The sequence below is a fragment of the Bombina bombina genome, chromosome 5, assembly GCF_027579735.1.
Source record: "Bombina bombina isolate aBomBom1 chromosome 5, aBomBom1.pri, whole genome shotgun sequence".
NCBI lineage: Eukaryota > Metazoa > Chordata > Amphibia > Anura > Bombinatoridae > Bombina > Bombina bombina.
The window spans coordinates 262,167,613-262,185,528 of NC_069503.1; the positions used below are offsets into that span (position 1 = coordinate 262,167,613).

Sequence of the window (17,916 nt, forward strand, 5' to 3'; positions counted from 1 at the left end):
GAGGTATTTAAGTTACCAGTGTTACAGGGTAAACGCAGTAGGACAGGAATCAATGTGAATACTGAGTCCTCTGATGCTTTGTTGGCTATTTCCGATGTGCCCTCACAGGGATCTGAGTTGGGGGTCAGGGAACTTTTGTCTGAGGGAGAACTTTCGGAATCAGGAAGTGTGTTACCTCATACAAATTCGGACGTCATGTCCTTTAAATTTAAGCTGGAACACCCTCCGACTGTTACTTCGGGAGGTATTAGCGACTCTGGATGACTGTGACCTTATTATGGTACCACCAGAGAAATTGTGTCAAATGGACAAATCTCTGGAAGTTCCAGCTTACACTGATGTTTTTCTGGTTCCCAAGAGATTCTGTGAGATTATCAAGAAGGAGTGAGACAGACCGGGTATACCGTTCTCTCCTCCTCCTAATTTTAAGAAAATGTATCCCATATCAGACACCATTCGGGACTCCTGGCAGACTGTCCCTAAGGTGGAGGGAGCTATATCTACCCTGGCTAAGCATACAACTATTCCTATTGAGGACAGCTGTGCTTTCAAAGACCCTATGGATAAGAAATTGGAGGGTCTTCTAAAGAAGTTATTTATTCATCAGGGTTTCCTTTTACAACCGACAGCCTGCATTGTTCCAGTTACTACTGCAGCGGCTTTCTGGTTTGATGCCTTAGAAGAGTCTCTTAAGATTGAGACCCCTTTAGAGGATATTTTAAATAGAATTAAGGCTCTCAAGCTAGTTAATTCTTTTATCACAGATGCCGCCTTTCAAATTGCTAAGTTGGCGGCTAAAAATGCAGGATTTGCCATTTTAACGCGTAGAGCGTTATGGTTAAAATCATGGTCTGCCGATGTGTCATCTAAGTCAAAGCTCTTGGCTATTCCTTTCAAGGATAAGACCCTATTCGGGCCTGAGTTGAAGGAAATCATTTCTGACATTACGGGAGGTAAAGGTCATCTTCTACCTCAGGATAAGTCTGTTAAGATGAGGGGTAAACAAAATAATTTTCGTTCCTTTCGGAACTTTAAAGGAGTACCCTCTTCTTCCTCTTCCTCCACAAAACAGGAAGGGAATTTTGCTCAGGCCAAGTCCGTCTGGAGACCCAACCAGGCTTGGAAAAAGGGTAAACAACCCAAGAATTCAAGAAAATAAATAAAGATATCATACTTTATTACTGCGGCTCTGGACTTTTCTTGAAGTTTTGCATTGAGCCGACTACCGGATTTGCAGTCCAATTGTTCCCTGCACCTGTGGAATCACCTGCCAGGATTTGTACGAGGTAACCAAAAGGGGTCTCAGAGACCGGCAACGGAGGATCAGGATTTCCTTGCCCCCCATACTAGTCGGCACCTGACAGTGACGTCACATTCGAGTGCCGAGAGGAGTGTGAATCAGGCGGCGTCCGGGGAAGCGGGCTTGTAGAGCGAGGAGGCTCCGAGCAGAGCGCACGGACTTACGGCCACCGGAAGGATCCAGTCACTCACACGGCACTTCTTTTACTGTTCACCGCGTCAGGTTTGTAAGCCGTGAAGATTGGGGGTAAGTGTGTGTGTGTATGTACATCCACCGAGACTATTTAATATTCCACATAAGACTCTCTTTTTCCCTTGACAGGGGATTGTTTGGCTTTATAAACAACCCAAGAAGCCCGCTGCTGCTACCAAGACAGCATGAAGGGGCGGCCCCCGATACGAGACCGGATCTAGTAGGGGGCAGACTTTCTCTCTTTGCCCAGGCTTGGGCAAGAGATATTCAGGACCCCTGGGCACTGGAAATCGTGACTCACGGGTATCAACTGGAATTCAAAAGTTTTCTTCCAAGAGGGAGATTTCTTCTTTCACGATTGTCTGTAGACCAGATAAAAAGAGAGGCGTTCTTACGTTGTGTAAAAGACCTCTCTACTATGCGAGTAATTTGTCCCGTTCCAAGACTGGAATAGGGACAGGGGTTTTACTCAAATCTTTTCGTGGTTCCCAAAAAAGAGGGAACTTTCAGACCCATTTTAGACCTCAAAAGTCTAAACAAGTTTCTCAGAGTTCCATCATTCAAGATGGAGACTATTCAAACAATTTTACCAATGATCCAGGAGGGTCCATATATGACTACCGTGGACTTGAAGGATGCATACCTTCATATTCCTATTCACAAGGATCATCATCAGTACCTAAGGTTTGCCTTCCTGGACAAACATTTTCAGTTCGTGGCTCTTCCCTTCGGGTTGGCCACAGCACCCAGGATCTTCAAGAAGGTTCTAGGATCCCTTCTGGCGGTTCTCAGGCCGCGGGGCATAGCAGTGGTGCCTTATCTGGACAATATTTTTATTCAGGCGTCGACTTACCATCTAACAAAGTCTCATACAGACACAGTGTTATCTTTTCTGAGAACTCACGGATGGAAGGTGAATCTAGAAAAAAGTTCACTAATTCCACAGACAAGGGTTCCCTTCTTGGGAACTCTGATAGATTCTATAACCATGAAGATTTTTCTGACGGAGGTCAGAAAGTCAAAGATTCTAAATACATGCCGAGCCCTTCAGTCCAATCCTCAACCATCAGTGGCTCAGTGCATGGAGGTTATTGGATTAATGGTGGCGGCAATGGACATCATTCCGTTTGCTCGGTTTCATCTCAGACCACTGCAACTGTGCATGCTCAGACAGTGGAATGGGGACTATGCAAATTTATCTCCGATAAATCTGGACCAGGAGACCAGAAACTCTATTCTTTGGTGGTTGTCGCCGGATCATCTGTCCCAAGGGACGTGTTTCCGCAGACCCTCATGGGTGATAGTGACAAAGGACGCCAGTCAACTAGGCTGGGGCGCAGTCTGGAATTCCCTGAAGGCTCAGGGTGTATGGACTCAGGTGGAGTCTCTGCTTCCAATCAATATTCTGGAATTGAGAGCAATATTCAATGCGCTTCAGGCGTGGCCTCAGTTGGCTTCGGCCAAATTCATCAGATTCCAGTCGGACAACATCACGACTGTGGCTTACATCAATCATCAGGGAGGAACGAGGAGTTCCTTAGCAATGACAGAAGTATCCAAGATAATTCGATGGGCGGAGGCCCACTCTTGTTATCTGTCAGAAATCTACATCCCAGGAGTGGACAACTGGGAAGCGGACTTTTTAAGCCGACAGGCTTTTCATCCGGTGGAGTGGGAACTCCATCCGGAGGTATTTGCCTCTCTGATTCTCCGATGGGGCAGACCGGAATTGGATCTGATGGTGTCTCAACAGAATGCCAAGCTCCCAAGATACGGATCCAGGTCGAGGGTTCCTCAGGACGAACTGGCAGTGCCTTGGTCATTCAACCTAGCTTATGTGTTTCCACCGTTTCCTCTCCTTCCCCGGGTGATTGCTCGGATCAAACATGAGAGAGCTTCAGTATTTCTAATCGCGCCTGCGTGGCCACGCAGGACTTGGTATGCAGATCTAGTGAACATGTCCTCTCTGCCTCTGTGGAAACTTCCAGTGAGACAGGACCTTCTCATTCAAGGTCCTTTCCAACATCCAAATCTAATTTCTCTGCAGCTGACTGCTTGGAGATTGAACGCTTGATTTTATCTAAGCGGGGGTTTCTCTGATTCGGTCATCGATACTTTGATTCAGGCACATAAGCCTGTCACTAGAAAGATCTATCACAAGATATGGCGTAAATATCTTTTTTGGTGTGAATCCAAGGGCTACTCATGGAGTAAAGTTAGGATTCCCAGGATTCTGTCTTTTCTCCAAGAAGGATTGGAGAAAGGATTATCAGCGAGTTCCTTAAAGGGACAAATTTCTGCTTTGTCAATTTTGCTACACAAACGTTTGGCAGATGTTCCAGACGTTCAGTCTTTTTGTCAGGCTCTAACCAGAATTAAGCCTGTGTTTAGACCAATTGCTCCACCCTGGAGTTTGAATTTAGTTCTTAATGTTCTTCAAGGGGGTCCGTTTGAACCTATGCATTCCATAGATATTAAGTTGTTATCTTGGAAAGTTTTGTTTTTGGTTGCTATTTCTTCGGCTCGTAGAGTTTCTGAGCTTTCAGCATTACAATGTGATTCACCTTCTCTTATCTTCCATTCTGATAAGGTGGTTTTACGTACCAAACCTGGTTTTCTTCCTAAGGTTGTTTCTAATAAGAATATTAATCAGGAAATCGTTGTTCCTTCATTATGTCCTAACCCTTCTTCTAAGAAGGAGCATATGTTACATAACCTGGATGTGGTCCATGCCCTTAAGTTTTACTTGCAGGCGACTAAGGATTTCCGTCAATCATCTTCATTATTCATTGTTTTTTCTGGAAAGCGTCGGGGTCAGAAAGCTACGGCTACATCCCTTTCTTTTTGGCTGAAGAGTATAATCCGTCTGGCATATGAGACTGCTGGTCAGCAGCCTCCTGAAAGAATTACGGCTCATTCTACTAGGGCTGTGGCTTCCTCATGGGCATTTAAAAACAATGCTTCTGTTGAACAGATTTGCAAGGCTGCGACTTGGTCGTCTCTTCACACTTTTTCCAAATTTTACAAATTTGATACTTTTGCTTCTTCTGAGGCTGGTTTTGGGAGAATGGTTCTTCAAGCAGTGGTGCCTTCCGTCTAGGTTCCTGTCTTGTCCCTCCCTTTCATCCGTGTCCTATAGCTTTGGTATTGTATCCCACAAGTAAGCATGAAATCCGTGGACTCTTCATATCTTGTAGAAGAAAAGTAAATTTATGCTTACCTGATAAATTAATTTCTTCTACGATATGACAAGTCCACGGCCCACCCTGTCATTTTTAAGACAGATTTATATTATATTATATTTTTTATAAACTTCAGTCACCTCTGCACCTTTGGCTTTTCCTTTCTCTTCCTAACTTCGGTCGAATGACTTGAGGTGGAGGGAAGGGAGGAGCTCTATATACAGCTCTGCTGTGGTGCTCTTTGCCACTTCCTGTTAGCAGAAGGATAAATCCCACAAGTAAGGATGAAATCCGTGGACTCGTCATATCGTAGAAGAAATTAGTTTATCAGGTAAGCATAAATTTACTTTTTGTTGATCAAAATCTAGATTCTCTGAGGCTGACTGCATGGAGATTGAACACTTAGTCCTAGCCAAGAGAGGTTTTTTTGAGTGATTAACACTCTCATTCAAGCTTGTAAGCCGGTTACTTGTCACATTTACCATAAGGTGTGGAGAACCTACTTATAAAAGAGCGTGGATTTTCCTGGCATAAAGTTAAGGTTGCTAGGATGGACTGGAGAAGGGCCTTTCTGCCAGTTCCCTGAGGGGACAGATTTCGGCCCTATCTGTTTTACTGCACAAGAGGCTCTCAGAGCTTCCAGATGTACAGTCCTTTGTTAAGGCTCTGATTAGGATCAGACCTGTGTTTAGATCTAAGGCTCCTCCTTGGAGTCTAAATCTTGTTCTTAAGGTGTTGCAACAGACTCCATTTGAGCCTGTGCATAAGATTGACATTAAAATTGTTGTCCTGGAGGGTTCTTTTTCTACTGGCTATTGCTTCTGCGCGCAGAGTATCTGAGATTGCCACATTGCAATGTGAGCCTCCTTATCTGGTGTTCCACTCTGATAAGGCTGTCCTACATACTAAGTTAGGTTTTCTTCCTAAGGTCTTGTCAGACCGCAACTTCAATCAAGAGATTGTGGTTCCTTCCTTGTGTCCAAATCCTTCTTCTGCGAAGGAACGTTTGCTTCATAATCTGGACGTAGTTCGCGCCTTAAAGTTCTACCTTCAGGCTACGAAAGATTTTAGACAAACTTCGTTCTTGTTTGTTGTCTATTCCGGGAAGCGTAAGGGACAGAAGGTCTCTTCGACTTCCATATCTTTTTGATTAAAGAGTGTTATCCGCTTTACTTATGAGACAGCAGGACATAAACCTCCTCAGAGATTTATGGCTCATTCTACTAGCGCAGTGGCTTCCTCTTGGGCCTTTAAGAATGAGGCCTCTTTGGATTAGATTTGTAAGGCGGCCACCTGGTCCTCCTTACTCACTTTTTCTAAATTTTACAAGTTTGATGTCTTTGCTTCAGCTGAAGCAGCCTTTAGGAGAAAGGTTTTGCACGCTGTGGTGCCCTCAGATTAGGGTCCGCCTCTCTTTATGTACCTCCCGTTATCATTCAGTGTCCTCTAGAGCTTGGGTATAAGTTTCCCAACAGTAAGGAATGATGCCGTGGACTCTTCTTATATTAAGATGGAAAACATAAATTTTGCTTACCAGATAATTTCATTTCCTTCTGTATAAGGAGAGTCCACGGCCCCTGCCCGTGTTCTCCGATGGGTGGCCCTCTAAATTTTATTTTTCTTCTTGCACCATTTATACCCTGATATTTCTCCTACTGTTCCTTGTTCCCTTGACAGAATGACTGGGGGTTAGGGTAAGTGGAAGAGGTATTTAAGCTTTTGGCTGGGGTGTCCTTGCCTGCTCCTGGTGGCCAGGTTCAGTATTTCCCAACAGTAAGGAATGATGCTGTGGACTCTCCTTATACAGAAGGAAATGAAATTATCTGGTAAGCATAATTCATGTTTTTTTCCTTCTATTTTATTCAATCTTTGGAACCTTAACCTGGATGTTTAAATACCGGAGAATTTTTAACATTTTTCCTATCACTCCATTTAAACAGAAATAGAGCCTTTTTTTATTTATTTACCTATTAACATTATATATTTCTTTTAAGTAGACCAAAGGTATTGATCTAGGCCCATTTTGGTATATTTCATGGAACCATTTCGCTGCCAAATGCAATCATATAAAAATTTTTAACTTTTCTTCATAAACGGGGAGAGTCCTTAGCTTCATTCATTACTTTTGGGAATTCAGAACCTGGCCACCAGGAGGAGGCAAAGACACCCCAGCCAAAGGCTTAAATACCTCCCCCCCACTTCCCTCATCCCCCAGTCATTCTTTGCCTTTCACCACAGGAGGTTTGCAGAGAAGTGTCGGAAGATTTAAGATAGTCTCTTATGGAGGGTAGTTCTCTTCGAAATGGGACTGGAGTTTTAAGTAATCATGTCAGCCTCTCAGTGAGAGCATGGATGAATGTTAGAGTCCGGTGATGCAGGAAGAGTCTTTCTGCAAAACCATTCCGACTCATGTTAACAGCTCCTTAGCAATCAGCATTGACGAGTTTTGCTGCCTGCTTTCTTCACTCAAGTCCATGTCAGAAGCGAAGCTACTATCTGTCACACTTGAAGGGCCGTGTTCCTGTTCCACGGCGTAGATTCCGGTAAGATAGTTTCATTTTACTTCTATGATGAGAATGTAATGTAAACGAAGAAGTCAGGGCCTCAGTCCCCAAGGCAGAACACTGTGCTATCTGCGTTCTTATCGCAGAAACTGAAGGGTCTATGCAGAAAGATCGGCAGTGGCAGTTAAAATAATTTTTTTGCCTGCACTTTTAATTTCTACCTGCAGGTGCCACTGTTCCGTTCTATCGCAATGCAAATATTTTGCTACGTTCCTCTCTTTTCAATTTCCTCCAACTTCCTGAACTCCACTGCGGTACAGGGTAACAGCACATTGCAGAAAAGGTAAGTCAGGGCTTAACAAATGTAGTCTAGGAGCCAACCAAAATACCTAGCTGTAGATTTTTTTTGTTCTTTAATTAGTGTGTGTGTATATATTGTGTGTGTATATGTTGTGTGTGTGTGTATATGTTGTGTATAGGTTGTGTGTATATGTTGTCTCTGTGTGTCTATATGGTGTGTGGTTGTGTGTGTGTATATGTTGTGTGTGTGTGTGTGTATGTTTTGTGTGTGTGTGTATGTGGTGTGTGTATATGGTGTGTGTATATGTTTGTATGTGTGTATATGTGTGTGTAGAGATCACAGAAGCTGAAATTTTACGAAATAAGTTAATTGGATATGCACAGTATTGGAAAAATGGGGTTGTGGACCCTTACCAAGCCTTTTTCAGAATACTGTGAATATCACTTTAACTCATTTGGAAAAAGCTTCAGCCTTTGCTATAACAGATTTTTTTTTTTTTTTAAATGGGTGTGTATTATATTATTTGTTTTTCCAGTGTTTTTTTTTTAAGATCTCTTTACTGGAATCAACTGTGAGGTTGTAATAAATAAATAATATACAGTGTGTGTGTGTGTGTGTGTATGTATGTATATATATATATATATATATATATATATATATATATATATATATATATATATATATATATATATATATATATATATATATAAAAATTTCTAAGTGCCATCTTTTAGGAAGCATATAGTATACACCAGCAGTATAGGCATGGAGCAGCAGCCCCTCGAAAATAAGCATATAGACCCCAGCAGTACAGTACAGTAGAGCAAGTTTCCAGGCAGACTGACACTGTGGGAACGTGCAGCAGACATCAGCGAGACTGGACATGAACACTGAGTAAGGGTACCAGGGTACCAAACACAGCAACACTGGCTCCTTAGAGACACTGCAGAATAATTTTCACTAAAAAATTCTCATCGCAGAAAATGAAAAAAATTTCTGCCTCTGGGGTCTCAGTGGGACTCCTTTATCTTTTTGGAATCATAGGTTAATATCTCCTGAGGGGGTTTATTGAACAGGGGGGAGTTTAAGCATGTGTGTTATGTGATTCTGTCTGCTAATTTGTAATGAAAATTGGGCTTGTGGCTATATTAGAACATAAAGGCCTTTTTGTCTGGCTGCACGGCCCTGGTGTCCTTGGCGTGTTTTTTCTGGCCTGCACTGTGTACCTTGTGACTAGGCATGGTCACGTTCTGTTCTCCATTTCTGTATTCCTGACCATGTGGCGACAGAGTATCTGTTCGCTAGTTGTCTGGGTCTCAGCAGGTGGTGAATGCCCCAGCCATTGGGGGGTGTAAGGTGCTGTTTTTATTTTTTTTTATCCATAATTATCTATCACCAGGTTATAAAGGATTCTGATTGTTTGGAGACGGATGTCTCTGATTCAGATTCTACTTCTTGCGAAGAGTATGAAATGGCCTGGGTAATCCATGCCCATCAGTTATGTTCCGAATGCCACTTAAGAGTCCTCTCTTCTCCCAGAACAGGGAACTTAGAGTCCGCAGAGCCATCCGCCCTTGGGGATCCCATATCCCTTGAGGCGCATTCCCTAGAAACTTCCTTGGTTACGCAAGCAGGTGTCCCTAATGCCGTAACCCCTTTTCCGGAAGGCATCTTTTTTCCTCCAGAAGTTACCGCACGGTACCACATGGCCATATCTATGGCGTTGGCGCATTTACATCTTCCAGAGAGGAAGGTGTTGCTGAGATGCTGTCCGTGTTCTGCTAACCAGGGCTCATCCGGCGTGGGAACGTCTGGGTCAGGTCAGCCATCTGGGGAAACGGTTTCCTCTGAAGCTTCAGGGGTCCAACCCTCAGGCCGGGGTCGTCACTTGCCTCGGCAGAAGTAAGTCTTGCTTTTCGTTATAGACTGGCGCATTTTTGTGTCCTGCTGCGGCACGTTTTGGCGGTGCTGGAGGATCCGAGTCCTAATAGGTTGGGGGATCCGTGGACTTCTGTTCCAGACGGCAAGCTGGGTTAGACGTGTGGGGATGCAGTTAATCTCCTTATAGTCTCCAATTTCCTTTTTTTGGGTAACTTATTCCAGTTCTGAGCTTTGAAGGAATGGGGTCTCTGATTGTCTGGTCCTGTTAGTGTACTTATTTTTCTTGGGCGTTCACCTGCGGGTGCTGCCTTCTTTTTCTTTGATCCGGTTAGGATGTTTTATTTCTTTTGGAAGTTCATATCTGTGATAATTTTTCCGTTTTTTCTTCTCTGGAATTTGATACTGGCGATTTTGTGGTCGCTTGAGCACTTCCGCAGAAGTCGCATGTTAAGGTTTCAGTACATTATGTCCTTAGTTTGGTCGATGCTATGGGATCTTGATTTTTCTGTGGCCTGGGTCAGTTTTAAATGCCCTATTTTGCAGCCTGGTCCTGGTCAGGTGCTAATTTCTGTTCCTTACGGCTTATATCATCCACGTGGTGCCGGTGTAACTGGCAGCCTGGTTGGATGCTGAGTCTCTCACTCAGATGAGGAGTTAGTTTCTCTTTGGGTTCTCTTTAGATTGATTTATGCTTTTGCTTTTTGCTAGAGTTTTAGTGAAGTGAGCTTCAATAAATTTTTAAGGGCTACGTATAGAGAGGAGGTCTTCCGTCCCAGTCAACAGGTTGGTTCTCGTCTCTTCTTTTAAGAAGGAGCATCAGACTAGGTGTTCCTTACAGCGAGTACCCTTTCACGGATTGGTTACAAATAGCCTCGCCTAAATCATGATTTGCAGGCGACCGAAGGATTACACTCAGTCCTCACTGTCCTGGTCCTATTTGTTGGTGAGGTACCAGAGCGGATCATGCTAAAGATTGCTCTGAGTAATGTTCCTCGTTTTCTCTTTAAAGTCTTCTTTGGAATTGTCATTTTGGATCTGTTTTCCTTGATGACAATATCTCTTCCTTCGGGTTGAAGCTGATTGGACCCTTTTTTATCTCCTTTCCTTGGGGTTGGCCTTTGGTAAGCTGTTTCAGGAAATAGGACCTTTGGGTTTTTCTACTTCCGGGATTCCATCTGCTCCCCTATTTTTGGAGTTTGCAGATTAGGGTGTTCCCTTTTTACTGTTCTTGCCCCATCTTAGACATTTTTGGGTTTTTACCCGTCTTGGGTTAGAATGTTAATTCATTCGTTATTCCTCGAACTGTAGGGGCTTCCAGGAGAAGGATCCATGAGAGGATCGGGGAGACTATGGTCCCATTTTCAATCCAGAATATCTGGGGTTGAGCTCTGTTCTCTTGACGTTCCCTTAGTCTTTGGACTTAGTTCTGTTGTCCCTAGTGACTTAGGGTCAACCGGATGGGCTGTGTGGCTCTCATCATTGCTTAGCACCCTTTTTAATTCAGGAGTTGTTTCCCGTTGTGGGTGTCTTAAGCACTCTGTGTCTGAGCCTCTTACGTGAGGGTTCAGTGTCCAAGGTGCCTTGGATATAACTGTGATGCATTGTTTGGGGTGCGAAGTCTGCTCCGGAGGGGTAACCCGGCGGTTCCTCAAGGGGTTGTACATTTGTAAGCCGGCTCCGAGTTCTTAGTGTCCGGGTTTGTTTGTCCTGGTCCTTGTCTTTGACTGGAATTTTTGATGTTCTGTTCTAGATCCCTTAGGGTGGTTCGGGACGGCCCTTTTCCCGGTTCCGGAACATCTTCGGTTCCTACCAGTGCATATTTTTCTCTTTGAGAAGATTTGTCTTCTACTGGACCGGCTGTAGTGGTCGGATGTTTCTGTCATTCAGTACTTGACCTGTTGAGTATGCCTGTGTGCGGGTGTGCTGTGTTGGTGAGTGGGGGCGCTGTGCTGGTTTCGTTTTCCCTCTTTTGGCATGGATTTGGATGGTGTTCCACCATAGTTTAGTGGCTGTCTATGCTTCCTTGAAACCTAAAGGTCAAGAGTTTAAATACAGCTGTGGCTGTAATTTCATTATGCTGGTTCTGCAAATACCCTTGGCTAAGGCATCTTTATCCATAGTATCCGCCTGATGATGGGAGGTACTTTCTTCCTCTGTTCAGGGGGGTTGTTCCCCCTGCCTTGTGTGCAGGATGTCAGAGTGAAGGGATGAATTTGTTGTGACATGCCATCTCTGTACTTTTCAGTGGAGGGTTTCTCTTTGGGAGTACCATTAGTCTTCGGGAAAGGGGCTGCGTCTGGCTCCTGGACCCAAGCTTTTTTGGGGGGCTGGTTCCCTCCTTTTTCTTTCCTGAAAGTCTTGATGATCGGGGAATTTTATTCCCTTTGTCCTTTTGGGCATTATCATTCATTTTTGGTGCTGGGTCCGTTGCTCGGAGCAAGGGTCAGGGATCTGTCAGATTTATTGATCTTTGGTTGCGTATCATGGTTTAATATTGTGAGCCTTCCTTAAGAGGAGGCTTCGCGGTAGATCTTTCTCGGCAGGTATTTTCTCTACTGTTTTTCAGAGTTCTGGTCTCTTCTTTCCAGTCCTTTTTGGGAAGGAGTTGCTCTTGGATTCCTTCTTCTTGAGGATGGTCTTGTGCAGTTTAATGCCTAGGGTTGGAGACTTGGGCCACTAAGTCCTCCGTTGCTGCAGGACGCCTGTGGCTTTGGAGGAGTATATTCAGATATTTTGATACTGTTTCAGCAGCTTATGGCGACAGTTTTGTCTTTGGTTGTTCCTTCCTGGATGCGAGTTGGCACTCTGTGTAGGGGAGGGGTTTTCCTTCTCCGTTTCAGTCTCAGGGCATTAATTAATCCTTGTTTCTATGCAGATCGGGATTTCTCCCTTTGCCCTGTTGGGCGGTAGTTTTTTTTTTTATTGGTTTTGCCTTGTTTCATTCTGGTTTACTCTTTTGGAGTTTGATTTGTGTTTCTTTTGCCCTAGTCTCTTATCTGAGTCCTTTTTCTTCCCTTCTTGGGGAATGTGGATGTTCCCCTTACTTTGGGTAGGGGGTGAGTTTGTTTTGTGGGCTGAATGCCTGCGGGACTTTGTTTCCTCAGGGGCTTTTTAATCCGGTCGAGTCTAATAACCTGAGCAGTCTCTAGCAAAGGCCTTGCTGGTTCTAACTGTTGGACAGTTACTTGGGCTGTTTCTTTTTGCCCCTTTGGCTTCTAGTGACGCAGTTTTCTTTTTGGGAGTTTGGGGGTTTTCAGATTGTGGTGCCCTCAGAATGGGCCACCTTTTGTACCCCCCCCCCCCCCCACCCGGCTTGCATTCAGTGTCCTCTACAGCTTGGTTATGGTTTTCCCAAAGGTAATTAATGCAGCTGTGGACTCTCCCCGTTTATGAAGAAAAACTTAAATTATGCTTACCTGATAGTTTTCTTTTCTTCAGACGGGGAGAGTCCACAGCTCCCCGCCCGCGTTTTTGTATGGGGCGGCACCTTTTGCACCCTGATATTTCTCCTACTGTTCCTTGTTCCCTTGGCAGAATGACTGGGGGATGAGGGAAGTAATTTTGTAATTACTAGTCTTCTAATTGCAGCTACGCACCACACTTCTGAATTTCCCAGCAGTGAATGGGTTAATCGGTTAGCATGTAATGTTAATATTTGCTCTAGTCTAGGGATTACCCACCTACCTGATCCCTCCCAAACAGGTCTCTTCCCACCTAAATTCCTCACCACCATTTTAGGTACTGTCAGACAGTCTGCAGTATGTAGTTTAGGGCTTTTTTTATTTATTTTTTTCTGTAGTGTAGGGATCCTTTCTCAAATCTCATACCTTCCTGATCCCTCCAAAACAGCTCTCTAACCCTCCTCCTTCCCACTAGTAGCAGCTATCGTAGGTACTACCAGTACCCATTTATATTTATTTTTTATTGTACTTATTTATTAATATTTTTTTTCTGTAGTGTAGGCCCTCCCCGTCCCCCCTCTCGGTTATCATTATGTAGGCCCCTCTGATTTCCCCTTTTTCTGTAGTGTAGCTACCTATTTCCTCTCCCTTCAAAACTCTTTTTTTTTTCGCAGTGTAGGGTCCCGCCTCCCTCCTGCTGGGCCGCCTACCGCCTCCTGCCTTCCCTCCCGCCATCATCAATGGATGATCGTTACAGACAATGCAATTGTCTGTAGCAATCTGGCTTCATATGCTAATGAAGCACTGATCGTGCTCTGTTAGCATATGAAGGCAGATGCTGGAAGCCCACAAACAGCAAGTCCAATGCATGGGCTTCCAGCATGTTGGAGATAGATTTACGTTATGTGGTACGCTGGACTTAGTACCGCATGATGTAGATCTACATCCGATTTGGGTTAGGGGGTTAAGCACTAAATAAATGTTAGCTAAAGATATATAGTTGTTTATTTATTGAAAAAATAAGTGTAAACTGTAGTGTCTTTAAAGCAATGGGTGCTGCCATGTTGCAACCAGATTTTCCCTTTTCCAATTAGGGATAGTTATGAATGGGTCACTAGAGTGTGCAACCAATGACTGTGTGGAATATAGCAATGTTAAAGCTGGAGTCTTTTTTTATTTTTTTAATACATTTAATTAAACATTTTATACTATATTTTCAGTTCTTATTAATGTGATATTCAACACAACATAAAAATACCCACAAAATGTTAAGTTATCCATATTAAAAAATGCAGTACAGTGTATTCTGCCCATTATTTGTCAGGGTTCCAGGACCCAGACAAAGACGAATTGCTAAATTAATAACACCTTTATTTAAAAAAAAAAAAAAAAAACAAGTCCAAAAGCAAAAAGAAAAGCCAGGAGTCAGTGGGTAGTCAACCGAGCTGTTTGGCCATAAGACGGAGCCTGGTAGTAGTGAGCAGTGTTACACACTCTGCTACAGGCAAGGAGAAAACACTGGTGAGTCTAAAATTGCAGCCAGGATAAAAAGCTGCAAATAACTAGTAAAGAATGGGTGAAACCCTGACACTTTTCCTGCAATTTGCCTCTGTGCTTTTTCACTCTCCCCAGAGAGGCTTATGTGCATCATACATACCTAAGATGTAATTAAAATGATTTTTAAAATAAGTTGGAACAGTATTGCGAAAGATCTGAATACAAGTAAATATTTCTTTCATGTAATTAGCAAGAGTCCATGAGCTAGTGACGTATGGGATATACATTCCTACCAGGAGGGGCAAAGTTTCCCAAACCTTAAAATGCCTATAAATACACCCCTCACCACACCCACAATTCAGTTTTTACAAACTTTGCCTCCGATGGAGGTGGTGAAGTAAGTTTGTGCTAGATTCTACGTTGATATGCGCTCCGCAGCAAGTTGGAGCCCGGTTTTCCTCTCAGCGTGCAGTGAATGTCAGAGGGATGTGAGGAGAGTATTGCCTATTTGAATGCAGTGATCTCCTTCTACAGGTTCTCTGTTATCGGTCGTAGAGATTCATCTCTTACCTCCCTTTTCAGATCGACGATATACTCTTATATATACCATTACCTCTGCTGATTCTCGTTTCAGTACTGGTTTGGCTTTCTACAAACATGTAGATGAGTGTCCTGGGGTAAGTAAATCTTATTTTCTGTGACACTCTAAGCTATGGTTGGGCACTTTGTTTATAAAGTTCTAAATATATGTATTCAAACATTTATTTGCCTTGACTCAGAATGTTCAACATTCCTTATTTTTCATACAGTCAGTTTCATATTTGGGATAAATACATTTGTTTCAATCATTTTTTCTTACCTTAAAAAATTTGACTTTTTCCCTGTGGGCTGTTAGGCTCGCGGGGGCAGAAAATGCTTCATTTTATTGCGTCAATCTTGGTGCGGACTTTTTTGGCGGAAAAAATTTTTTTTTCTGTTTCCGGCGTCATACGTGTCGCCAGAAGTTGAGTCATTTTTTGACGTTTTTTTGCGTCAAAAATGTTGGCGTTCCGGATGTGGCGTCATTTTTGGCGCCAAAAGCATTTAGGCGCCAAATAATGTGGGCGTCTTTTTTGGCGCTAAAAATATGGGCGTCATTTTTGTCTCCACATTATTTAAGTCTCATTATTTATTGCTTCTGGTTGCTAGAAGCTTGTTCACTGGCATTTTTTTTTCCCATTCCTGAAACTGTCATTTAAGGAATTTGATCAATTTTGCTTTATATGTTGTTTTTTTCTTTTACATATTGCAAGATGTTCCACGTTGCAACTGAGTCAGAAGATACTTCAGAAAAATCACTGCCCAGTGCTGGAGCTACCAAGCTAAGTGTATCTGCTATAAACTTTTGGTATCTGTTTCTCTCCAGCTGTTGTTTGTATTGCATGTCATGTCAAACTTATTAATGCAGATAAAATTTCCTTTAGTACTGTTACATTACCTGTTGCTGTTCCGTCAATATCTAATTTTTCAGAGTGTTCCTGATAACATAAGAGATTTTATTTTTTAAATCCATTAAGAAGGCTATGTCTGTTATTTCTCCTTCTAGTATACATAAAAGTCTTTTAAAACTTCTCTTTTTTCAGATGAATTTTTAAATGAACATCATCATTCTGATACTGATAATGGTTCTTCTGGTTCAGAGGTTTCTGTCTCAGAGGTTGATGCTGATAAATCTTTGTATTTGTTCAAGATGGAATTTATTCGTTCTTTACTTAAAGAAGTATTATTTGCATTAGAAATAGAGGATTCTGGTCCTCTTGATACTAAATGTAAACGTTTAAATAAGGTTTTTAAATCTCCTGTAGTTATTCCAGAAGTGTTTTATCTCCCTGATGCTATTTCTGAAGTAATTTCCAGGGAATGGAATAATTTGGGTAATTTATTTACTCCTTCTAGACGTTTAAGCAATTATATCCTGTGCCATCTGACAGATTAGAGTTTTTTGGGACAAAAATCCCTAAGGTTATGGGGCTGTCTCTACTCCTGCTAATGTATTACTATTCCTACGGCAGATAGTACTTCATTTAAGGATCCTTTAGATAGGAAAATTGAATCCTCTCTAAGAAAGCTTACTTATGTTCAGGTAATCTTCTTAGACCTGCTATATTTTTAGCGGATGTTGCTGCAGCTTCAACTTTTTGGTTAGAAGCTTTAGCGCAACAAGTAACAGATCATAATTTTATAGCATTATTATTATTCTATAACATGCTAATAATTTTATTGGTGATACCATCTTTTGATATCATTAGAGTTGATGTCAGGTATATGTCTCTAGCTATTTTAGCTAGAAAAGCTTTATGGATTAAACTTGGAATGCTGATATGTCTTCTAAGTCAACTTTGCTTTCCCTTTCTTTCCAGGGTAAATAATCATTTTCGTTCCTTTCCTCACAACAAGGAACAAAAGCCTGATCCTTCATCCTCAGGAGCGGTATCAGTTTGGAAACTATTTCCAGTTTGGAATATATCCAAGCCTTATAGAAACCTATAGCCAGCTCCTAAGTACCTATGAAGATGCGGCCCTTATTCCAGCTTAGCTGGTATGGGGCAGATTACGTTTTCTTCAAAGAAATTTGGATCAATTCCGTTCTCAATCTCTGGTTTCAGAACATTGTTTCAGAAAGGTACAGAATTGGCTTCAAGTTAAGGCCTCCTGCTAAGAGATTTTTTTTTTTTCTTTTCCCGTGTCCCAGTTAACACAGCAAAAGCTCAGCATTTCTGAAATGTGTTTCAGATCTAGAGTTGGCTGGAGTATTTATGACAGTTCCAGTTCTGGAACAGGGGCTGGGGTTTTATTTTATCTCTTCATTGTACCAAAGAAGGTCAATTCCTTCAGACCAGTTCCGGATCTATCATTATTTAATCGTTATGTTAGGATACCAACATTCAAGATGGTTACTGTAGGACTATCCTGCCTTTTGTTTAGCAAGGGCATTATATGTCTACAGTAGATTTACAGGATGTGTATCTGCATATTCCGATTCATCCAGATCACTTTTAGTGTCTGAGATTCTCTTTTTAGACAAGCATTACCAGTTTTGTGGCTCTACCGTTTGGCCTAACCTCAGTTCCAAGAATGTTTTTCAAAAGTTCTCGGTGCCCTTCTTTCTGTAATCAGAGAACAGGGTTTTGGTATTTCCTTATTTGGACGTTATCTTGGTACTTGCTCAGTCTTCTCATTTTCGAAGAATCTCATACGAATCGACTTGTGTTGTTTCTTCAAGTTCATGGTTGGAGGATCAATTTACCAATCAGTTAATTGATTCCTCAGACAAGGGTAACCTTTTTAGGTTTCTAGATAGATTCAGTGTCTATGACTCTGTCCTTGTCAGACAAGGGAAGTTTAACATTGATATCAGCTTGTCAAAACCTTCAGTCACAATCATTCCCTTTGGTAGCCTTATGCATGGAAATGTTGGGTCTTAGGACTGCCGCATCAGATGCGATCTCCTTTGCTCGTTTTCACATGCGACCTCTTCAGCTCTGTATGCTGAACCAATGGTGCAGGGATTACTCAAAGATATCTCAATTAATATCTTTAAACCGATTTTACGACACTCTCTGACATGGTGGACAGATCACCATCGTTTAGTTCAGGGGGCTTCTTTGTTCTTCCGACC

General features: G+C 42.5%; 1 protein-coding gene across 4 annotated transcripts in view; it reads left to right on the plus strand.

Annotated features, from left to right (window-relative positions):
- NSUN6 (NOP2/Sun RNA methyltransferase 6) overlaps positions 1 to 17,916 on the plus strand; it is a 391,580-nt gene that overhangs the window by 171,247 nt on the left and 202,417 nt on the right. The gene's annotated exons all lie outside the window — the stretch shown is intronic.